At 37.4% G+C, this 22484-nt stretch overlaps 1 protein-coding gene across 17 annotated transcripts in view; it reads left to right on the top strand.

Moving 5' to 3' along the window:
- Window positions 1-22484, top strand: part of LOC124223111 (leucine-rich repeat-containing protein 24) — a 128878-nt gene that overhangs the window by 5550 nt on the left and 100844 nt on the right. For 3 of the 17 annotated variants that reach the window (XM_046634826.2, XM_046634822.2, XM_046634818.2), the window contains exon 1: window positions 8736-8917. The exons of 11 other annotated variants lie outside the window; for them this stretch is intronic. The gene's annotated coding sequence lies outside the window, so the exon portion shown is untranslated. Of the gene's footprint in view, window positions 1-2429; window positions 2568-8735; window positions 8918-19436; window positions 19562-22484 lie in introns of those variants that run through there. 3 more of the 17 variants (XM_069137742.1, XM_046634821.2, XM_046634824.2) reach the window with 2 other exon arrangements.

Here is a 22484-nt window from a genome sequence, read left to right as displayed (position 1 = left end):
ATCGCATCCCTTATTCTTCGGGGATAAAACCGCGGGGTCATTTTCATCCCTTAAACCGTAGAATCAGTGTTTCAAAAAATACGTATATAAAATTTGTTTATCTACTTAGAATATATAGGAGATGGAAAGTTAGTAACGTTAACGCAACGAAACATCGTGGAAAAAATCATTATTCTACAATTTTAGAACGACTTTCAAGGAGCTGTCTTTTGAATATATGAACATATCTTCTTTGTCATCATCTACCAGCTGAATTTTGGAAAATCCTGAAGATCCAAGTAACGATTTTTTCTGAACGTGCATCGTTATTCCAACAATATTCAAACAGTTTTTTGTAACGATACCTGTTTTACTGAATTTTTCTACTTACCGTAACAAATGAAATTTTTCTCCGTGCATGATTACAGAGTGCTTTAAGCTTTAAAAAATCGAATGGAGTTACGAAACTGGCAATATTTCTCATCGGAATCCTTTGACTCGTCGGAACGTCGAGGTTTTTAATTTTATTCCACGCTACGCGTTCCGCCGTTTAATTTCCTCCACCTTATACCTTGACAATCATTAAAACAATGCGCTATTCGCTTCGTATCGATTACAGGAAGGTATCAACGATGTTGTTAAAAAAGATGAACGGTATTTCGCTAAAACGGTTATATATGATTGGTTAACTGTGATTGAGAGACGTGGAAAAAATACGAATCCCGATTCTGCGGTGTATTAGACTTTTTTTTAACATTATGGTCTCTGCTCGATTTTGAATTGAGTCGTTTTGGTTGACTTATTTCTTTACTCGTTAGCGGTCGGATTGACAGTGAATAAAAATTTAGTGCGCTAACAGAGTAACAGAGAAAATTCTAAATGTAGCTAAGAACTATCAGTTTTTGGTTATAATCATGCAATGAGAAAAATTTCATTTGCTCTAGTAACTAGAAAAATTGAGTAAAACAGGTATCGTTAAAAAAAACTGATCGAATACTGCTGGAATTAGGAAAAACGAGACTAATATTCTCATGCATACAATTTGTGAACTCTAGTAATATATCTAGTATAATTATAAAAACTAAGGCGGGTGAGTCGCGTCGAAAAATGTTTAAAGCAAAAATATCACGGAGCAAAAGTTTTTTAAGTACAGTTGTTGAAGTTAATCGCCTTTATTATGATATGAAAACTATGCTTTCAATATGCAGAAAGTAATCGGCTTACATGAAACGGTCGATTTAAACTAAAGAAGCTCATCCTTACTTCCGAATAAGGGTATGAGGACATTTTTCATACATTTTATAACCATTTTACAAACGACGGTAATTGTGATTGAACTTTGATTGATCGGAAGCGGCAAAGAAAATACATAAATCACAGGCGATTTATACGGACAGTTTGCCGCGGTAGAGAATAAATTGTCATCAATTCAAATCAAGCGGATTTGAAAAATGGTTCAAGAATATGCGGAATATTTTCAAATTTTTTAATACAGTTAAGCTCTTCCATCAGTTACATAAAATCCGAGTTCACTTAGATTTTTAATTATCAAAGGAATATAATTCTTTCGACAAAATTGCTTAACCGAAACTTTTTCCGTACCTTACGAATCTTCGTCACAAGTTTTCGTATCTCCACTTGTAATTTAATTTATTAATACTGTTTTACGCTCTGTATACAAAATCTCTGAATACACATCAGCGAAAGTTTCCTGATACGAGTAAATAGTCCCATTGATGATGATCCCTATTAATTAGAGAGTGTGTGACCTTAACTGGAGTGAGGGTTGAAATTTAACACCCAGAATTTAAATCCTCTGTAATCATATCGGAATCCATCACTCCGAACGAACGTCAAATTCCATATTGGTTAAAATCCAGACTGGAACCGTAACATTGAAAGTTTCTCATCGTCAGCCAAATTCTCCCAAAAAGCTACTCAAATTTTTTTTTTTTTTTTTCGTCAACGACTGAAATTAGTCAGTATCTTAAACTTTCACACTAGGTGAAATTTCATTTGTTACAGTTATTAGATAATTTTAGTAAAATGGGTAGACTTTCCGGCGACAGCTAGAAAACTAGTTTTCATTTTCTACCTAGAACAATATTTTTCAATCGTGGTAAAAAATGAAAATAGTTAAGGACCGAGCGGTAACCGGAACTAAAAATTTCTCTCACAATCAGTTTGGTAATTCGGCCGTTATCGGCTCCGTAAGTTGTCTTTGTGTCCCGTTGTAAGGTCGGATAGCGAAAATGCATGCGCACCGCGGTGATATGTGCCGGAATATTAATTCCGTCTCGTCGGATAAACGCGCCCTGCATCCAGGCACGTGCTCAACTGCACCCCGAGGCAACGAGGCTTTTGAATTCATTTTTCCCAGAGCTCTGCAGCTGCAGCGTTGCATCCTCCGCTCGGTTGAATAAGAGTCATTAATTACTTAGTTCGCTTTCCGTGCTGCTGGTGGGATGCGACCTACCTGGAGGGCCGGCATCGTGATATTTTGAAAAGCTAAACGAGACAACCGAAACCTCAACTGCAGGGAGACATTGCAATAATTAATTATCGCTCCGCGGAATTTAAATGACACGGTAAGTTGAGAGATTTTTTTTTTTTTCTTCTTCGCACACCTAATTTATCGATCGCAATTCATGCCGAGAAAATGATCAACGTCGGAAAGATTTTTATTCTCAAATAAATAAAAATTATCGAAGGTGAAAATGATCGCGTTGTTTTTTTTTTGTTTTTTTTTCTCTATTTCTTTCACCCTCAGCATTTTGTCAAAATATTTTTTTTTGCACGATTCGATTGTGTTCGGAAACTTTTTCAGAGTTTTGCTCAGTTTGCGAGAGGAAAATTGAGACGATACCGTTGATCTAGTTTTGTTTTTCAAGATAGGCTTAAATTTCGCACAAAAGTTTTTTTCCGATGAGCGATGAATCTTATTCACTGCGAAATTACGTGCATATAAATATATTCCGTGAAGAAAAACAGAGAGTGAAAATTGATGCGTGATAATTTTATTGTTGATTGAAACAACGGGTTTGCAGACGGCGTAACTCGATATTATTCACAAAGTACGTACAGAAATCAGCTGGAATTTTTCTTCGCACAGTTATTTTTAATCTCAAGGTACGGGAATAAATTTCATGACAAAATTATCGATATTTTTACGATTCTGATGAATTTTTTTTATAGCAAAATGAAAATTTTTCCCATCTTTTTACAGCCATGATAAGTTGACCCGATCGATTTTAGAAGCAAAAGTTTTTACACCGTTCCCGAGACACCGATAAGTGAGAAAGTCAGGGTGGACGATAACCGTCCATTTTGGCCAGCGAATGTTTGAGTTCCTCGTCAAATCCTATGAGAATTTAAAAATAACAAAACAGCGTTAATCACTGAGAAAAGTTTCATTCGTTACAGTAACAAGAAAAATTCAGTAAAACAGGTGTCGTTGAAAAAACTGTTCGAATATTGTTGGAATTACGAAAAACGAGGTACGCCTAACCATTTTGCGATATTGTCGATCCTTTTTTGGTAATTACAACGCAAAATCAGTTTCTGAGGTTTACTCTACTTTTTTAGTTAAACAAGGCTTTAACGTCAATTTATTCTTGCGCAAGCATTAAATTTTCGCAACGGTTGCAAGAAAATATAGCAACAGTGATCGTAATGAGAATGAATAGTAACGGATACTAGACTTTCCGGTAACAGCTAGAAAACTAATTTTCATTTTCTACCCAGAAATATATTTTTCGATCGTGGCAAAAAATGAAAATAGTTAAGGACTGAACGGTAACCGGAACCAAAAATTTCTCTCAGTGATGGTAGATATTAATTTATGAAATTGTTGAATGTTTCCGCTGTGTGTTGTATTATTATTATTATTATTATTATTGTTATTATTATTATTATTATATGTATGCCAGAGGCTTAAGATGAAACAATTCGCCCCGCGAACTGAAGCATCAACTTCAAGATGAACGGGTTGATAATAATCGTGTCTACGTATTATAGGTACATGTATATGTATAATTATACACGCACAGATGCATATATATACAAAACACACTCACACATCACGCATCGCAATTACTTAGGTATATCGCGTAATAATTATTCTTGACTCCGTTGTAACGAGCAACTAGCACGATGGTGTTATATTCTTGAGGACGGAGTGACGGGTTTCAGGAACCGGGCTTTTCTCAAGGGGGAGGGAGAGAGAGAGAGAGAGAGAGAGAGAGAGAGAGGGCTGGCTTTATACGTGCCATACTCATGCCGTCATTGCTTCTGGGGCTGTGTTTCCCCCGCTTAATTTCGGAGAGACTGACGCTGATGAAGCGATAAAAGGGAAAATAGAGAAAATGAATGAAACGAGAAACGAAAGAAGAGTGAAAAGAATGAAGAAAAAATAAAAAAAAAGTGCGCGAATTAGCCTGCTTGCAACGCTCAAAGCATTTGTACCTAGTAAGGTGATTCGGGAAAAAAGTAATTTGCTGTTTTCGACCATTGCATCAGGTGATAAGTTTGTTCGGGTTCAAAGACAAAAGATTCTGTAAAAATATGAGCGTTCTACGTTACGTGGAAGATCGAGCTTATTAGATTTTTCACTTTTATAGATTTTTTTTTAATTTGTGACGTACCTGTCGAGAATTGAATAATTTTTTTTTAAATTGCTTATCAATTTGTGTGAGAAAAAAATCAACACTTGTAATATCAAGTCTTCGGTTGATGTTTGAGAATCGTATCCAACGACTTTTTCTATATTAAATCAATCTCATAAAATAGTTATAATTTAATATGAACTTTTAATTTAGGCTCTTGATCTTTGGGTGAAGTATAAATGTCGGAAAATGTTTTTTTATGAGTTCAAAAAAATGTGAAGAAGAAGTGAAGAAAAAAACAGATCAAATCAGCGCGATCTTCCACTTAAAATAGAACGCTCATCTTTTTTCACAGAACCTTTCTTGCAACCTGAACAAACTTTTAAGAGGGTGTCATGGCGGAAAAGGGCAATTTTTTTTTCTGAAACACCCTTACGTACACTGAGAAAAATTTCATTTGTTACAGTAACTAGAAAATTTCAGTAAAACAGGTATCGTTAAAAAAAACTGTTTGAATATTGTTGGAATTACAAAAAACGAGGTACGCCTAACCATTTTGCGATATTGTCGATCCTTTTTTGGTAATTGCAACGCAGAATCAGTTTCTGAGGTTCACTCTACTTTTTTAGCTAAACAAGGCTTTAGCGTCAATTTATTCTTGCACAAGCATTAAAATATAGCAACAGTGATCGTAATGAGAAAGAATAGTAACGGATACTAGACTTTCCGGTAACAGCTAGAACACTAATTTTCATTTTCTACCTAGAACTATATTTTTCGATTATGGTAAAAACTGAAAATAATTAAAGACTGAGCGGTAACCGGAACTAAAAATTTCTCTCAGTGTGTATCTACTATTGACAAGTAAATAGTAATTATTTACATATTTGGTTATATCTATTCAAAATATTTATGCAATAGGCATGTGAATATGTACTATCACTGCAAATATTTATACGCAGGCAGTGTTGTTGTTATTCATCGTCGCGAAATTATCGGTTCGTATCAACAGCCGAGTTTACTTGGCGGAACTTTCGTTTGTGTTAACATCCATGCAGATGTAAATCCGCATTTCGAAGCTTTCGGCTAGTGCCGAGGGATTAACTTTGCCCATGAATCAACGTATCGGGCTTTCGCATCTCTGGGTTATACCTACACCTGTCAAATATAACGACTGAAGCTTACGTGCCTTAACAATAGGTTTCTGATGAATTACACAATGGAAAAATCTGTTAGTATTCTCGTGGCTTTCGCTTCAAAGGAACGAATCGCAAAAGGAATAGCAATGCTTTTGAATCGTTTTTGTGAAAGTTTTTATCGCGATAAAAAATTCCTGCGATTCTTCCGGACTTTTTACTGTTCGTACAATCGTACGACAGATTTTGCCACAGCTTGGTCAATCTTTTGAAAATTGAAACTCTCGATCGAAATATTTCAGTAGAAATTTACACAGATGAAAATTTTGGAGAAATTAAATGTAAGATGTGACTTCAAAATTCGACCAAATTTCATGTTTTTTGGAAACGACTGTATTCCCGTACTTTTCAAGTTAATAACGTGCAATGCGAAACAACCTGCACCGTCTATCAACGTTTAATTACAACTCACGCTTGAAGAGCATAATTTGATGTTCAGAATCTACGACGCGAATGCTTCGTGTATCCAACACGGTAGGTCCAATTCCGGTAAAGCAGCATAGTTTTTAATTGGCGGTCTGGTTGGCTGGCAGAACGTCATTGATTTTACGACGCGAATAAAAAAAAAAAAAAAAAGGAGATAGTAAAAAAACCGGGTACTTACCACTCCGGATACAGAGAGAAAATCAAAGAAAAACCGGGCGAGGAGGAAAAAAAGAAAATGCGACGTTCGCCACAAGCGGAACAGAGTTGGCCGAGCAAAACGTAAAACTTTTGACGTCACAACGGGAACGTCGAGCTTATTCATGAGTGAAATATTTTTACCAAGCAGTCGTATCAACGACACGACGTATATATATGTGGTGTAGATGATACGCATACAGGGTTCGATTCGTCGATGCGTTATGCTTGCAGAGGGTGTGAAAAAAGATGTGCCGCCATTTTGTCAGGGCATTTTCCGGCTCTAGGTTGGCAAATAACCAATTTTTGAAAAGTCATGACGAGGAAATGCATGACAGATTCAAATTGCGACTAAAGTGAAGCTTCGTATTCTACGTGCCGAAATCTGAGAAAAAAAAAGTAAGGTTAAATTGTATTTCCGGTGATTTTTTGATTTCGGTTTTATTAGAAGTATAGAAATTTAGTATAACTTAGCAGGTCGTTTTTCTACATTGATTTCAATCGATGATCATCGGGAAAAAATGGAGCTTAATATTGTCTTTCCCAAAGTAGCCGGGTATTGATGCGACCGTTGGTATACGAACAAGAAGAAATCTTGTATTTGGAACAAGCTGAGAAATTAGTCGAAGGGCATGAAATCATCCAAATCGGAAACTTAAGAATTTCTATTTACAGCAATGCGAAAATAGTTCACTGGAAAGCACAATTTCCACAAGCTTGCACATGTTTTCGGCTACTAGACACTACGTCGTAAAAGTATCGATCGAACCCAAGTTGTAGCTGACTAACTGCACTGTAAAAAAATTAAGTCAAAACAAAAAAAAAAAAAATTCGGTTCAGACTTCTAAAGAATATTTTCTGACTTAAATCCAATACCATCTGACTTTCAAGTTCTGACTCGAATACGAAAATTGTTTTAGAGTAATCCACACCGTCAACTTTTTGCAATGCGCCGTCACTGGATAATGTATTTTTCACATTTGTGTATACCGAGTAAACGGACCGACATTCAGACCGCAGACGTTGCACAGTTTTCCGTAATTTTCGTGACCAAAAGTGGTTGCCTTTAACGATAGCCGTGGAGAGAAGGTCATTATCACTCGCGTTTCGGTCAGCACGACGCCGCGACGGTGCAAAAGGGTCGCAAGGGACGAGAAAGGGAAGAAGCTGGTGAAAAGGAGGCAGCGCTAAGCCCGGGACTATGAGGAGCATGTTCGTCGCCCAAAACTCACCTCTGTCAAACTCATTTGGACGGGGAATTCTCAGTCGTTGAACATCAGCGAGCGGACAGTAGATTGTTGATCGGCAACCGGGGAGGATGAGGAGAAGAGAAATATCAGCACTCAAAGCCGTTGGCAGAATCGCCTGTCTGCTGGTTTGCGAAAAACATCATGAACGGGTTGATCTTGATCCGAGGAACGGGACTCATACCGATCCGCAATCATGAAGTGGAAGGCAGCAGAGTCAGCTACTGTGTCCAAACGTACCGATCGGTGGGCAAAGATGGTTAGAACGAATCGAAGTAGGATGTGAAGGCGAAAGAAGTGAAAGAGGAGGACTCTGCTATTCATTATAAGACACATGCAACACCTAAAGTTTTGATCGATCGACTACCTACGATCGAAAATTTAAGTCGTCACTTGTATTGACAATGAGGTCTTTAGGGCTGAATGAATCATTGAGAGTTACTTCGAGATCCAAAGAAATGTTGTGCTATGGTAGTTTTTATAAGAACTTGGTAAGTATTGCTGATTTCATACTTCAGCTTTTGTTGGAGCTTAATCGATCAAAACTTCTGGTAGGATAATGATACAGACCTGATAGTTGCGATCAATCAAGTTTCATAGGCGACTCAAACAGTTACCAATATTAAGTTACAGGAATAAACGAATAAGTCAATAAGTTGAGGTTTACCGTCTTATGGTCATCAGGTTCTAATGATTCATCGAAGACTGCTGATATGAAACTCAGTATCAGTGACGATTTGAGTTTTTCATCGTACTTGATCGATCGAAACTTAAGGTACATGTAAAGGTAGACGAATCGGTACACTTTGTCTGTTGAAAATCTACTATAATATTACTTTTCATTGATCAGAAACTGGACTTGTAAATGATCATCTTTTGCCGGATTTGGTTCAAATACTAGAAAATTGCACGTGGTGATTTATGTTAACTGAGACGAGGTTTGTCAACTTCAATTTATGTGCCCTCTTAACGAATCTGTACAACGCATGGTTAGTGACTAACCATGATCAACCATCGTCACAAAAGTTCCGACGATAAAGTAGGATTCGGTTTAATTTTGAAAGGAGAATGAATCGGCCATGAAAATGACTCTGCAGAACAGTGCGTTCAATTAGTGAACCCTACCATGACGTCTGACGGAAGTTACACGGTTGGTTGTGGGAAGAACCACGAATCGGTCACGTTTCCTGTCCAATCAGCTGCCCCCAGCCCCTCGAATCGAGCGATAGTCCCCTTCCCCGATGCCCGGGTGACCCGAGAGGATATGTGGGTATGTTTATCCCTTTTGGCCACGAGACAATTACCCAAACGATCCACTGGGAGCGGGGTGTAACGACTAATTTTGGCGCGTCGATATGAATTGATCGCTAATGGACCATCCCGCGCTGGTCTGACGGTACGTTGTAGCTTCCAGAGTTGAAAAATCGCTCGGTAGTCAGAATGATCGTGATTAGTTTCACGCTCTACGGACACGAATGGTTGGGGTGTGTCCCATGGACAATTCGCTTACGTGACGTACTCCGCGTTAATTGGCACGTCACCTGCGTAAACGTTAACTTAAAGGTTAAATCGGGAATTAACGGAAAAAAGAATCGCCCAGGGTGGCTAATCCGGTTTCCGCACCCATCGATCAAGTTTAATTATTACTCACTGCTTCGGTAATTAACTCTAGTGGTTCAGGTTACAAGTTATTAGAACCAATTCACGTCCGATTTCCAATCTTCATAATTAGACAGTCGAAGCTTATTCGACTCAGCGTGAGTTGCCATGGGTATGCGATTCATAATCTACTGAATTGATTATCGAATGGTATGTAACGTGAACTATTCGGTAACGTAGTCATGACAACGCGGTGTTTCAGTCACTTGAAAATTTCCATGCAAGTAACGAGCCTCTAAATTGGACTTTGCACTTTGTCATCTCAACGCCAATTTATACATCGGAGTTGGTACTCGGTTCGAACCCTCAGCTGTACTTGCTTGGGTTATGAGAACAATTGGAATGATTTGCGGACAAGGTCAAGATGTTATTTGCGTAGAGAAATCATACCTTCCTCCAACTGTGGGATAGTGGACATTAACAAGTTTGATCTGAGACTGAGAAACTCCGTGTCGACGTGGAAAAACATGAACTTAAAGCAAGAAATGATCACCGCCATTTAAACATTTCCTTACCACTTCATAAACTAGACTAGATTGCTGAAGGATAATGAAAGCATTGCCTTGGGAATTGAAGTGCTCTTTTTGGAACAGTAAAGCGAGTATTACAAAGACGAGTAAAAAGATCTAAAGAAACTTTACCGTTTCGTGGTGTTCCGAAAATTGAGGACAACCAAATCATGTTCAAGAACATAGTGAAGTGATGAATGGTTTTAATTCTTTTCACCTCAATCACACGGTCTTCCTGTCGACTTGAACGCGAAAATTTATCAACAATTAATACAGTGAACACATTCTTGTAAGAAATATCCAGCCATTTTTCTTCCGATGCTCCGTTTATCCCCAACTTTTGTCGTCTCACTTATAAACCCCATTTCCGAGGCTGCTATGGAGGGATTGCCGTTGAAATTTCAGTAACACTAAAGTTGAAACGAATCCCTGATAATGGCGACCCTTCAATCCACACCGGTACTTTACGGTTAGACTGGCTATAGCGCCAATAAGATGTTGGGTTTAAAGACCCGGCTTCCGTAGTATTGAAGGTACGGTGATTTCTGTTTAGAGTACGATTAACATTCTGACAGAAAATTAGTCAGTCTTTAGGAGGTAGAGGAAAGTAACTTAACCTAATCATTCATTTTAAATTAATCATCTCATCAGACCTTTGCCGTTTCGTTGAATTACTCACAGAGGTTACAAAGACCAGTTTCCATATCTTTAATCCCAACGAATTGAATGTTTGACACTTATACTTTTGGATCACAACATCGGAGACCAAGAATGAAAATCTATTCAATAAAACTATCAAATGGATAAAGAGAAGGTATCGTTAGAACAGTGTAAACTTTTTCGGAACATTTCAATGACAGTATCAAGGCTCAGGCATTACTTTATGTATTGACTGGCAGGGAACCACGTCCGATGTCGAGTTGTCGAGAATGATGCTACTGCCCCTGTAGTAACATTAAACGGCGCGTGCTTCCTCCTCCTGGGAGCAGAATAGCTGAGGCTCGATAGTGTTTCACCCCTTCTAACCCCCCAGACCGACATCTGTCTTCACACCCAGGAAAAACCACAGAAAATCCTAAAGAGGTTGGGTTAGCACAGACTTTATGTCGTGGACACCTCTATTTGTTCTCATTGCGGTACGTTAGTCTTTATTTGTCTTCCGCATTGTCTGTTTACACGTTACAAGTACGAGGAAGGGTTTCAACGAACAGGAATCAGTCAAAAGATAATAATTTTAAATTCACTCGCAATAAAACCGAAGTAATTAACCTGTGCTTCGAATGATAATGATAATAATAATGCGAACGAAGTGAGTTGTTTGGTTAAAGTTTTACTTTGGGTACGAAAATTGAACTGGTGGAAGTGTTGAACAGCGGTATTTTAACCGTAAGAATGAATCAAATTTTTTACACCTGCTCGTAGCAAGTATATTCAAAATCGAGATAGTCGGCGCGGAAGATTTATCACTTTATGTTCATATATTCCTGTGAAAACTGAGCTGTACGAACTGTGATCGTACTGCCTGGGAACATTCATCCAAAAGTATAACCAGTAGATGGTCATCCATAAGAATCATAATGGACGCGAAAACTCCCAGTCACAGTGATAAGTCATAAACGGATGATGAAGTACTTACGCTGTAAGTGATTCAAAAGGTGAAACTACGTATCGTTTTTGTGCGGAATTGGAATTGTTCTCAAAATCATAAATTCAGCCAACTGTCATCGCGAAAGGTCACCTTGCATGAACTTATTTGAATTTGGTAAAAGAAGACGATCTTTTCACGTCAAAATTGTTGAACTGACTAATACCATAGGTCTTCGATCAAAAAATGGCATGGGATTTTTTATACCGTTTTTTTTTATAAATTTTTACACACTGAGACCAGGAAAAATACTCAAAAAGTTCCATCACGTCGGGTTTTTTTTTTTTTTTTGAACTCGTGTTTGCAGCTTCATTTAGAGTGAAACTCCCGTTCAACTTCAAATCTGGCATGCTATTCTTGGTTTTGAAAATGCTATGCAAAAGTGACTTCTTACTTTCATTTACCACGTATTAAAGTGATATTTAAGAATAAATACAAACAGGGAAACAGAAAACGAAAAGTGGAAGTATGTTCGGAGAAGTATCAAAGAGAAATGCAAAAGGTTTCATAGGCAAAAAGAATGAACACGGAATGTTAAGTGCATTTCATGAAAAAAATTGTTCGTTTAATGTTATAAGAAACATTGTTGAGTTCATTGTAATGACATGGTGGTTTGTTCATTATTGTTACGCTTTTTTTTCATGCAAACACCTTGTATTTTGAAAAAATACCGTATTTGATGGAGGGAAATGAAAGTCATTTTTGGATTCAGCACACTCAAAAACTTCAATATTTACCAAAAACATCCCATGCAGCTGAAATAAAATATTTTTGTGCAAGCATGTGTAATAAATAGTGCCAGGGAAATCCAATTCGAATGGACTAGTTCCGCTATTCCTTTGGGTATTGCCAATTTAGAAAGAGATGAACAATTCTCGGGCTCAAATGAACAGCCACGGATAAATCGACCGAGGTGTTCAAGGTGGTGAGAACCACCCGGTGCAACCCTGCAATCGTGCAGTTGATTCGAAATTGGATATTATGGTGCTGACGATGATATGAAATGTAGTCTGCGAATGTCGATGTTCTTTTCTAACATTACTCATCGACAGTATTGCGTAAGACGAGGAGTGTTGTTGTCTAGATGAAGGTATGTAACTATTCTCGTGCGAATTCATCTAGTTGCAGTAAACGGTAGGAAATGGATTTCCATAAAATCGTATCTATGAAAGATTAGATTAGATCCTCTTGTTTGCGTCTCGATCTGATCAGTTGAAATTGGCACCTTGACTACATTCATCATGTTGAAACTGACCCCGGTCTACCCTACATGTAAAAGCAGTGACTTCTGGGTAATTATGTGTGTACTAACCCCCCACTTGCATCTTTGATTTCTCTCAGGCGGTTTAAAGCTTTTCTCATGGTTGCATCGAGGGATGGGAAATCCTTTTAAATTTATACTCAAGGTTTTCTGTTACGTCGGAAGATTTCACTGACCGTTGCAATCGCTGGAAACGATCATTCTGGATGTGAAATAATTGATGATTCAGCGATATTTGAGCCACGTGTAGGTTTCTGAGTGATAAAACCTGATTGTGAGTCTCGTTTGCGAGTTTCTGAGCCCAAGAAACTGTCCAGGCGTAAAAAATCTACAAACCAATCGGACTGATTTTGAACAGAAATTCATTAAAAACCATTTTATCAGTTATGGTGACCGCATGAATTTTCTACCTGTCGATGCAGCGAATAATTACGTTGCACAGGAAATTTTATACCGTACTCGGAATGCATGGAACGAGATTTTGGCTGTTGAAATAAATTTGTTTTCAGCCGTCTCGTTCAGTTTCAGGATTGAATTGAGAATCAAGAATACAATCTACTCTTCAACTTAACATGGTAATTTCTTAACCGACGAATTTGGGGTTGTTAACTTCACATGTATCCGTAATTAATTTTCATCTTTATTTCATTCATTCGAATCCATTACTATTAATACATACTCACGGTTAATTATTTTATCCACGCTACTTTGATTCATTTTATCTCTTTTCCAGATTCTAAGTGGAAAATATAAACCCCCTCTGCTTGGTGGAAAGGTTTACAGCTTCGTTAATTAACTGTGCTAATTATGATGTGTAGGTAATTGACTGTGTCTAGAGAAAATAAGACGTTTAATTACGCGACTGGCTTTCCTCGGGTTCATTTTGTTTGAAACGTTGAACACTGTCGCAATTTTTGTTTTTTATGCCAAAAAAAAAAAAAAAAATCAAAGGTGACTAGATTACAGGAAATCGATTTTTAAATGCATTTATTACAGGGCTGTGAAACACGATATAAAAAGCGATAGAAAAAAAGAGGCAAACCGGATAAACTGGGTATAAATAATGTGAATTGAATACAGTACGAAGGATTTAGGAAATATTTTCATAGCATGATGTACATGCAACAATTAAAATCTTGTTACGTTGAGTGTTTTCACAACGGTTTGAAACCATTAACGCAGAACATGATTGCAAAATTATTTGTCAGGGTTTTGAAATATAGTTTTGATGCGTTTAAAATATAGTTGAAAAACTTTTCCGTTCAACTACTTTGGATACGTTACGTTAAAGTTTGATTTCATCATATATGAAGTATCAAAAACCGTTTTTGGAGTAATACCAGTTTATCAAATTCGAACAATTTTCTAAAATTAGAGACGTATTTCTAACGTATTGATTACTCTGGCCAAGTGTCGTTTGTAAATGTTGTTAAAAGTGATTATTTATGTATTAAAATTTTTCCATCCTGATAATCCTCGGTACGCGCCAACGCGATAATAAATCATCAGATATTTTCTCATTGTCGAGAAATTTCCTGCATATGCATACACGCTGCGCGTTTAAATAATTTCCTTTTGTTTTTCAAACATACGATTAAATTCCACGAGTTTCCGGACGGGGGAGCACCTCTCGCTTGAGCATCCACATGTGGCAGATAAATCATAAAAGGGGTGAGGCTTATTACCAGTTACAGGACAGCTGGCTCATTTACCTCGGAGCTGTTTTTGCACCCAGAGTTACACCCACATACAGGGCATTCCGTGCCAACTCTCCGAGCCCGTGACCCCAACCAATTTACATTTACTATCATATAAATACTAATTTTTCTTGAAGACGCTTGTCCGTTATTATTATTTTTTGGAAAAAAAAATAACGTTTTCCAGATAGTTTAAATAACGAATCGACATACAAAAATATAAAAAAAATTAATCATTCTTCAAATTAATTCCTGGTTTTCGGAGGAAGGCTGATCGTAAAGAAAAGTATTAGAAAAATCTAAATTGGACGGTGTCACGAGCTCGCTGAATTGGCATGGAATGCCCCATGTGCATTAATACGTTCCAGAGTCTGGTAAAGTGAGGCTGTTTCGCAAATACATATACATACATATATATATATATATATGATTTTTTTTTTCCTCCTCATTTTTTACCCTTCGCTCTTCCCATTCCCTCCAGCAGGTTTTTTGCCAAATTTATCACCCGACGAGGGTATAACGACGAAGAAGAGAAAGAGGGGAGGGGAGGGGGTTTGGGGGGGGGGGGGGGGGGAGAAATTTTTTGAACGCCGTTCTCTCGCGCTCTGAGAATAATGGTGGTTTCGTGCGCAATGAGGCGGGAGCTCACGGCGCCGATGCTTTTTCGGGAAAACAAGGCTCGTTAATTCATGAGCAAGAGTCACGGGGCGAATCCTCCCCCTCCCCCTTTTCATCCCCCGCGGGATGAGGGTGGACGGTGGGTGACCTCTCCTTCTCGGATTTAGAATCCCGGCCGCGGTTCCGTGTCTTTCGCGGCGGGTGGATGAAAGAGATTAGATCGAGGTCCGCTCTGCCGGGCATGGGCAGCCAGAAAACCGAGCGCGGACTCGGAAGGGTTGGGCAGGGATTTATCCAGCGTATTATAGGCGCCGCCCAACCCATAATCCTCGTATATATACGAGACGGCGACGAAACTTTTCCACGATTTGACTCTTTCCCTTTCTACTTCTACCCTCTGTACTTCGTTTCTCTTTCTTCGTCGGTGGTCGTCCTTCGAGAGGACCTTCTCAAGGATGTCCCGGGAGGGAGGGATAGACGCAATCGAAGAGATATCCTGCGACTGGGTATGAAAGTAAAAAAAAAAAATAGAGAGGACAACGAAAGGCGGGCTTTCCTTTCGATGTAATGTATGGAATGTACAGTCGGGGGGAATATTTAGTTGGAACTAAAACCTAACTATGGGCAAGGGTTTTAACCCTTTGGAAACCCCATTTTGTAAATGCACCATTTTTTCATCTGCAATAGAAATTAAATGTTTTATAGTTTTAAATTGTGCTTTTCTATGCGTCTGCCAATAAGAATTTACGGTTTGCAAATGTCAAATTCATCGCGTATCGTAAATATTTGATCATAGAAGTTGAAAAACTTAAACATTTGACCACTGCGGACGGTATCGCAAAAATAAAAAGAAAAAAGAAAAACTATTTCTTTGCATGAAAATGTTGTTTTTCAAGCATGGTTGCTATAAGAACAAGACGAAGATATAAAGAAACAAAATAATCCATGGCGAAAAGTTTTTCGATAAATGAGCACAGTTTTTTATTGACTTAGAGGAATCTTCTTTTTTTGACCAACGAAAAAGTACATGTAATGTGAAAAACGAACTAAATAAGTATCGACAAGTTCCCAACTTTATATAATTAATAATCATGACCTTCAACTTTTGGTAAAATTTCAGTCGACCCAAACAAATAAATGGCTTTACGTTTAGTTTTTTATCATAGATAATATTTGTTCCCGTTTTACACCAATAACATCAACGCCAGAACGTGTGTGGGGTCCATGGGGACCCCGACGAAGTTTATCGACTTATGACTGCGTAACGAATGGCGAAAAAAGCGAGCCAACGTGAATGGTAGTTTTATTGAAAAGCTTCCGGAAGGTACCTAAAATGTCAACATCGGAAAACATTTTTTGTAGCACTGGCGGGAAAAATAAAAGTTCCGGGGTCTCAACTGAAACTGTTCGCGTCAAATCTGATTGAAAAAAAGTCCCTGTGACCCAAATAAGAATTTTGAAACACGGAATTGTTGAAAAAAAAAAAAAACGTTCCAGAAATCACATTATTCGTACTCTACTCTTTCTTCTATTTCTCTCTTTTATTTCAAATAAAAAATCTTTTCAAAATTTGTCTGATTCTGAAATATGTTACAAACACCTAATTTATCTGACTGAGACAGTTTTTTTCTTAGGCTCGTCTGTTGTTGAGAAATAAAAACAAAAAAAAAAAGAAGAAAAAATGTCATTGTGTGTGTACAGTTACGTAATCGTTGTAATTGATAGACGATAAATTCACGATTCGGTAAAAAAACATTGTTTATATACAAAAATGTAAACTCAAACGATTTGTACAGAAAAATTCGCACACGGAAAAAAATTAGTATATTGGCAAAAAATCATGTATTAATGCGCTTTCTCTGTTAATGTAAAAATTCAGTAATAACAAAAAATTTTCCCCGTACCACGAGAACTTTTTCAGTTATATGTGTAATGCGATTAAAGGTTCAGTGACAGTTTTTGAAACCTTTGCTTTAACCTTTTTTCGTCTCGTGACTTTTTTGACCAGACTGTACGTCCCACATGCCCTCAAGACGTGTACCTATATATTTACATACGTATGAATTTATGTATATATTATATACACGTAAGGGAAAAAAGAGGTTTTGTAATACACTTTTGAGTTTTAAACAATGGGATATACAGAGTCTCGCGGTATTACGGGAGCCGAAAATAATTCCAACGGTTTCAGAGAAGAGCCGAGCGACCCTTGCCCTCCGGGGAGTCGAGGAAATGGGAGCTCTACGCTGTACGTGCTTGCAGGGTGATGTTGCGAACCCCCCTCGTCGCCATGGAAAAACGACGTTGGCCGAGAGAAAAGAAACCGCAAAAAGTGTAATGGCAGATATGCGCGCATAGCGGGGTTCGGAATCGAAGTTTTCCAAGTAGCCAGAAGTTTGTCCCTGCAGACTATGAGACTTAAAAGTTAGCGACGTTATTTTAATGATTTGTGTTTCGGAAAATCCCGATATTTTGTAATTTTAGGAATCTCTGAAATGCAGTTAATTATAACAAGGCAAAAGTAACTCGTGTTTTCAATATTAGGCCAATTCAAAGTCACTAAAAAACTTGCAAAATAGTGATTTTTTTTTTTTTTAGCCCCATGTTTCCTTACGCTAACGTTACTAACTTTAGCCTCATTGCAGACTGCTGGAGATCTGAAAAATCCGTCTTTTCAATCGGGTGTCTGATGTTTCGAACTTGCGTGAATCGATTCTTAAAGCTCAGAATCAAATCGTCGATTATAAAAAATTATGAAAGACTTACCAAGATCATCAGTTTGTTATCTCCCTCCGATTTCATTGCAACTTATATATGTTGTAGAATACTAAAATCTAACCATTACATTTTTTTTTTTTTATTTATCAGCGGAAAACCGGTTTGAAAGGGTGGAAATACCGCTCAAAGGGGTGGTTTCTAAGTTTCGGACAAAGGCGCTTATTGTATTTATATGAAACCAACGCTGATATGTTTCATTCATCAATAGAAACCGGCCTAGAAATAATTTAAGTGAAAAATAGAAGTTTTGAACATTTTTTCGGAATTTTTAAACCGTTCAAACAATGTTTCAGTTGACCAAAAATACTAAAGGTGTTGAAAAAGAAATGGAAAAAGTTGGTCTATCATCGGCCTGGTCTCAAAATGTTTGGAACTGAATATAAAGTATCTGAGAATTTTTTGAGGATATTAAAAAAAGTTCTTAAATAATTGCTTAGTTTGATAAAAATGTAAAAAAATTCAGGGTACTCTATCTTGGAATTCGAACAATCGCGGGAAAATTTTTGAACAGAGTCAAAAACAATAAGGTTCAGAGGCTGGTTGCATTCGCATGAAATTCTTCATACACAATCCTTTCGTTGTAAAGAGCAAATTTTTTATTACATTGATTTTTTACGTTGATTTTCAAGTGAACTGATTCTCGAGAAAACCGTTTTTATATTTAAGATCGAGCCAGGAATCCATTTCTTCCGAATACTCTAGCATCCCCAATCATTTCTAGACGAACACTGAGAGAAATTTTTAGTTCCGGTTACCGCTCAGTCCTTAACCATTTCCATTTTTTACCACAATCGAAAAATATAGTTCTAGGTAGAAAATGAAAATTAGTTTTCTAGTCGTTACCGGAAAGTCTAGTATCCGTTACTATTCTTTCTCATTACGATCACTGCTACTATATTTTCTTGTGACTGTTGCGAAAATTTAATGCTTGTGCAAGAATGAATTGACCTCAAAGCTTTATTTAACTAAAAAAGTAGAGTAAATCTCGCAAACTAATTTTGCGTTGCAATAACCCAAAAAGGATCGACAATAGCGCAAAACGGTTACGCGTACCTCATTTTTCGTTATTCCAACAATATTCAAACATTTTTTTTCACGACACCTGTTTTACTGAATTTTTTTAGTTACTGTAACAAACGAAAGTCTCGTCATTGTGAGTGAAAGAGACGACAATACGAAGTAATTCTGCAGGGCGAGTGGGTTTCTATAATCCCGTGGGCCAACCGAGCGCATGGTTTTAATGGTCACGGGACCGGATGAGATATCCCGCCATTATTCTCGGCACTATTTAGCCAAGTGACGACCGTCTTAGGGGTGGAAAAAATCGAACGAGGCGATGAAAAAGGCGAATCCTGGTCTCACCCTGGTCTCGGGACGCGGCGGACACTGGACAGTGACAAAGTGAACCGGACTCGGGACTATTAATCTCCGAGGTAAAGAGAGACGGCTGATTGTGAACCTGCAACCCTTGGCCCGGTGGTCGCGTCAATGTCTCAGTCTCGTCATCTACACGTCCGGCGTAATTTCATTTTCCCCTTCGTCCCCGTTATTCCCCAAGGAAGATTAGTGCTTGTGGCTTGATTACTACGTACCACGGGGAAAAATTCACAACCACAATAATTAATATTATAATATATTTTTATTGTATATTGTGTGTTTGATTACGTGCCAACCGGGACGCGGGATTAGCGAGTCGGAGAATTCCAATTATCCAGCATCGTGTCCTGAAATGATTAACTGGGTTCAGGTGGGATAACAGTACATTATGTAACAAGGGAATAAAGTCGAATTTTATTCCCGTGTTACATATAAGACTTTATTTTTAACTCAACTCTAGCCGCAATATTTATTTCAAAATTGGGACTTTTATATTAGGCTCGTATTTCACGCTTGTTTGGATTGGCGGGAAATATGATCTCATATTTCCCGCAAATACCTTTTAGAGAATAATATGCCACTATTGTCCCGCCTTTGAGGTCAAAATAGTCAACTTTATGTTCGAGCAGGGAATAAAATTTTGATCTTTTCTCATTTGCAAAATTTTGACGTCGACAATTACTGCTGTTAATTATTGATAGAAAAAGTTAAAATGGTTTTTTTTCATCACCATTGTACATATGGGTGGTTAAATTTTGGTTATTGTATTGAAATATTTTGCAAATGTATCATATTTTATTGATGAATGATGGCATGTATTGTGACATAATCTTCCGTTTATCATCACGACCAGATTGTGATCAAATCTTGCATTCAGAGAATACACCAGAATTCTTACTTCAACAATGTCCTTTTTACTCGTCCTGAAATTGATCAGTGAATTTGTGCCAAATGGTTAAAAAATCAATTATACACATGATGATACTCGTTTGAAAGTCTACATCGTAATGTACCAGAAATTTCGATCGATATTCATAATGATTCTAATAATATAAGGTCTCGAAAAATGAATGAGAAGCTTGAAAAGTTCTTTAAAAGCACGACACGTTGAACTGAGTCAGGTTAAATATTGTGCTGACCAATGATTTTCCCTCGCCATTCTTGATTCGCTTCAGGATTTTTTATACGGTTCTCCAATCGCAGAAAACACTCGTCATATTTTTTTTTTTTAAATATTTTTTCATCCGTTGCAACCGTCAATTTTTGATAATTATTCAGACCCAATTCAAAATCGAACTTTTTCAATAAATTGAAATGAACTCTCTAAAATTTGCGAAATCTCAACGGCAACTCTTTCTTATTGAAAATGACGACTGTTTTTTCTTTCCTCTTTTACTCTAGAATCTTATCATAAACTTCAGCGAAGGTGCGGAAGCTCGTTAAACTAAATTTAACTGATCCTGAGGGACTACCAACTCGCGATTAATTATATTTGGTCCAACTCGATTCAAGGAACGAAACACTCGTCTGATAAACCAAGTTTTCAATTAGTCCAAGCGCGCTAGATATTCACCTCAGACTACGCGGGTCCTGCATGGATTTCCATGAAACTTTTCGCAATCTCTTCGAAATCGAATTAGAATCAAAGTTTATCACTTGAGAAAACCTGATTCTTATTCATTCAAAATTTGTATTCGTGACTTTTTTTCGATTTCAAAACAAAAGCATGTGTTCTCAGGTGATAAACTTTGCTTGTATTTGTATTACAAAGTGATTTCGACTGACTGCATTCAATTCCTTTTGCGATTCACGTAAACCGATATTTCGACGTTTAATTTGTAGTTGTAGAATGGCATGTATACGTACATATATTATGAGGCATTCCCCGTAAAAATTTGCAACTCATGTACCTCACCCTCTTTAATTTTAATAATTTTTTAGTATCATGTATCAACCGACCCAAAAGGGTCTCGGTATTTTTTCAGATATTTTTTACCCACCAGTGAACTTTAAAACAAAAATTAAAAACCAGTTCCGAGAACGCTATTTACAAAAATATGAAAATATTTACACTGTTTTGAGATTTAAAATATGATTTTCAAGCATGACACGATACTGGGATTTCAATATTTACTATTCTCTTCGCAAGTTATTAGTTTCTTTCCATATCGGAATTGTTTCTGCTTTTTTTATTTTTCATATGTCTCGATCTACGTAGACTGCAGAATCACATTATTTTCATGATTTCGCGATCTATTTAGATCAGGGAATAGAAAGTAAAAATTAAAAAATAAAAAAAACTCCAATCCCAACATGGAAAAACTAAAAACTTACTAGAGGTGAGTCAGATTTTTAAAAATGGCGTTTTCGAAATTGGTTTTTCAATTTTTTTAAAATTTCACTAGTGGCTACAAAAATCTGAAAAAAATTTCGAGACCACTTTGGGTCAGTTGCAGCATCGTGTTAAACAACTTTCAAAATCGAAGGGGGTGAGGTATATATATGGGGCATTCCACGTCAAATTTGTAACCTATGTACATTGTATACGGGCCATTCCACGTCAAATTTGTAATCCATGTACTTCACCCCCGTACATACATATATATGCGGCATTCCCTATATAACATAATGTGTATGAGCCAATTATTAAGCGGGCATAATTTTTCTGTGCGAAATTGTTCATGAAATGTACGGGAGGGATGGAAACGATCCAGTTTAGTTCCGTCCCTTTCGCGAAGTATCAAACGAGTCCTTAAGATCAGCCGTCAAAGTACGTACGGTAATTATTTTTAGATGTAACGAGGGTCCCGAAAAGCCTCCTTGCTGAGGCTTTCGTCCCTCACGATTTGCAGTTCACCCGCAGCTTACGTTACATCCCGAACTCTTCCCTAAGGAATTTCCCATTCAGCCGAAGTGTACTATCCAAAGTGAGGAAACTGACAAAGCGGCACGTGTTTCCTTTGGAGCTCTGCAGGATGTGCCTGACGCTAACCGACCACTAGAATATTATTCCATTTTACAGATAATACCGAGCATCTTGTGCATGACGAATATTTATGACGAATCAATCAATTTTTTTTAAAAAACTGAAAACAAGAAGTTACGATTTCTAGAGAATTGAAGTTGAAGTTTTTAACATCGTCGTTGACGTTTCTACTGATTACAGACCAAACGTGAAATATTTGAAAATTTTCAGAAGCTCGTAAGATTCCACTCACTTTGTAAAACAAATCATTCAAATTCGTAAAATTCCTTCCACAGTAACGAACTGATTGGAATTTGACGATTTGAAA

Source organism: Neodiprion pinetum, chromosome 7 (genome assembly GCF_021155775.2).
Source record: "Neodiprion pinetum isolate iyNeoPine1 chromosome 7, iyNeoPine1.2, whole genome shotgun sequence".
Lineage (NCBI taxonomy): Eukaryota > Metazoa > Arthropoda > Insecta > Hymenoptera > Diprionidae > Neodiprion > Neodiprion pinetum.
The sequence above is the reverse complement of the archived record's forward strand: the minus strand, read 5'-3'. Positions and strand labels throughout refer to the sequence as shown.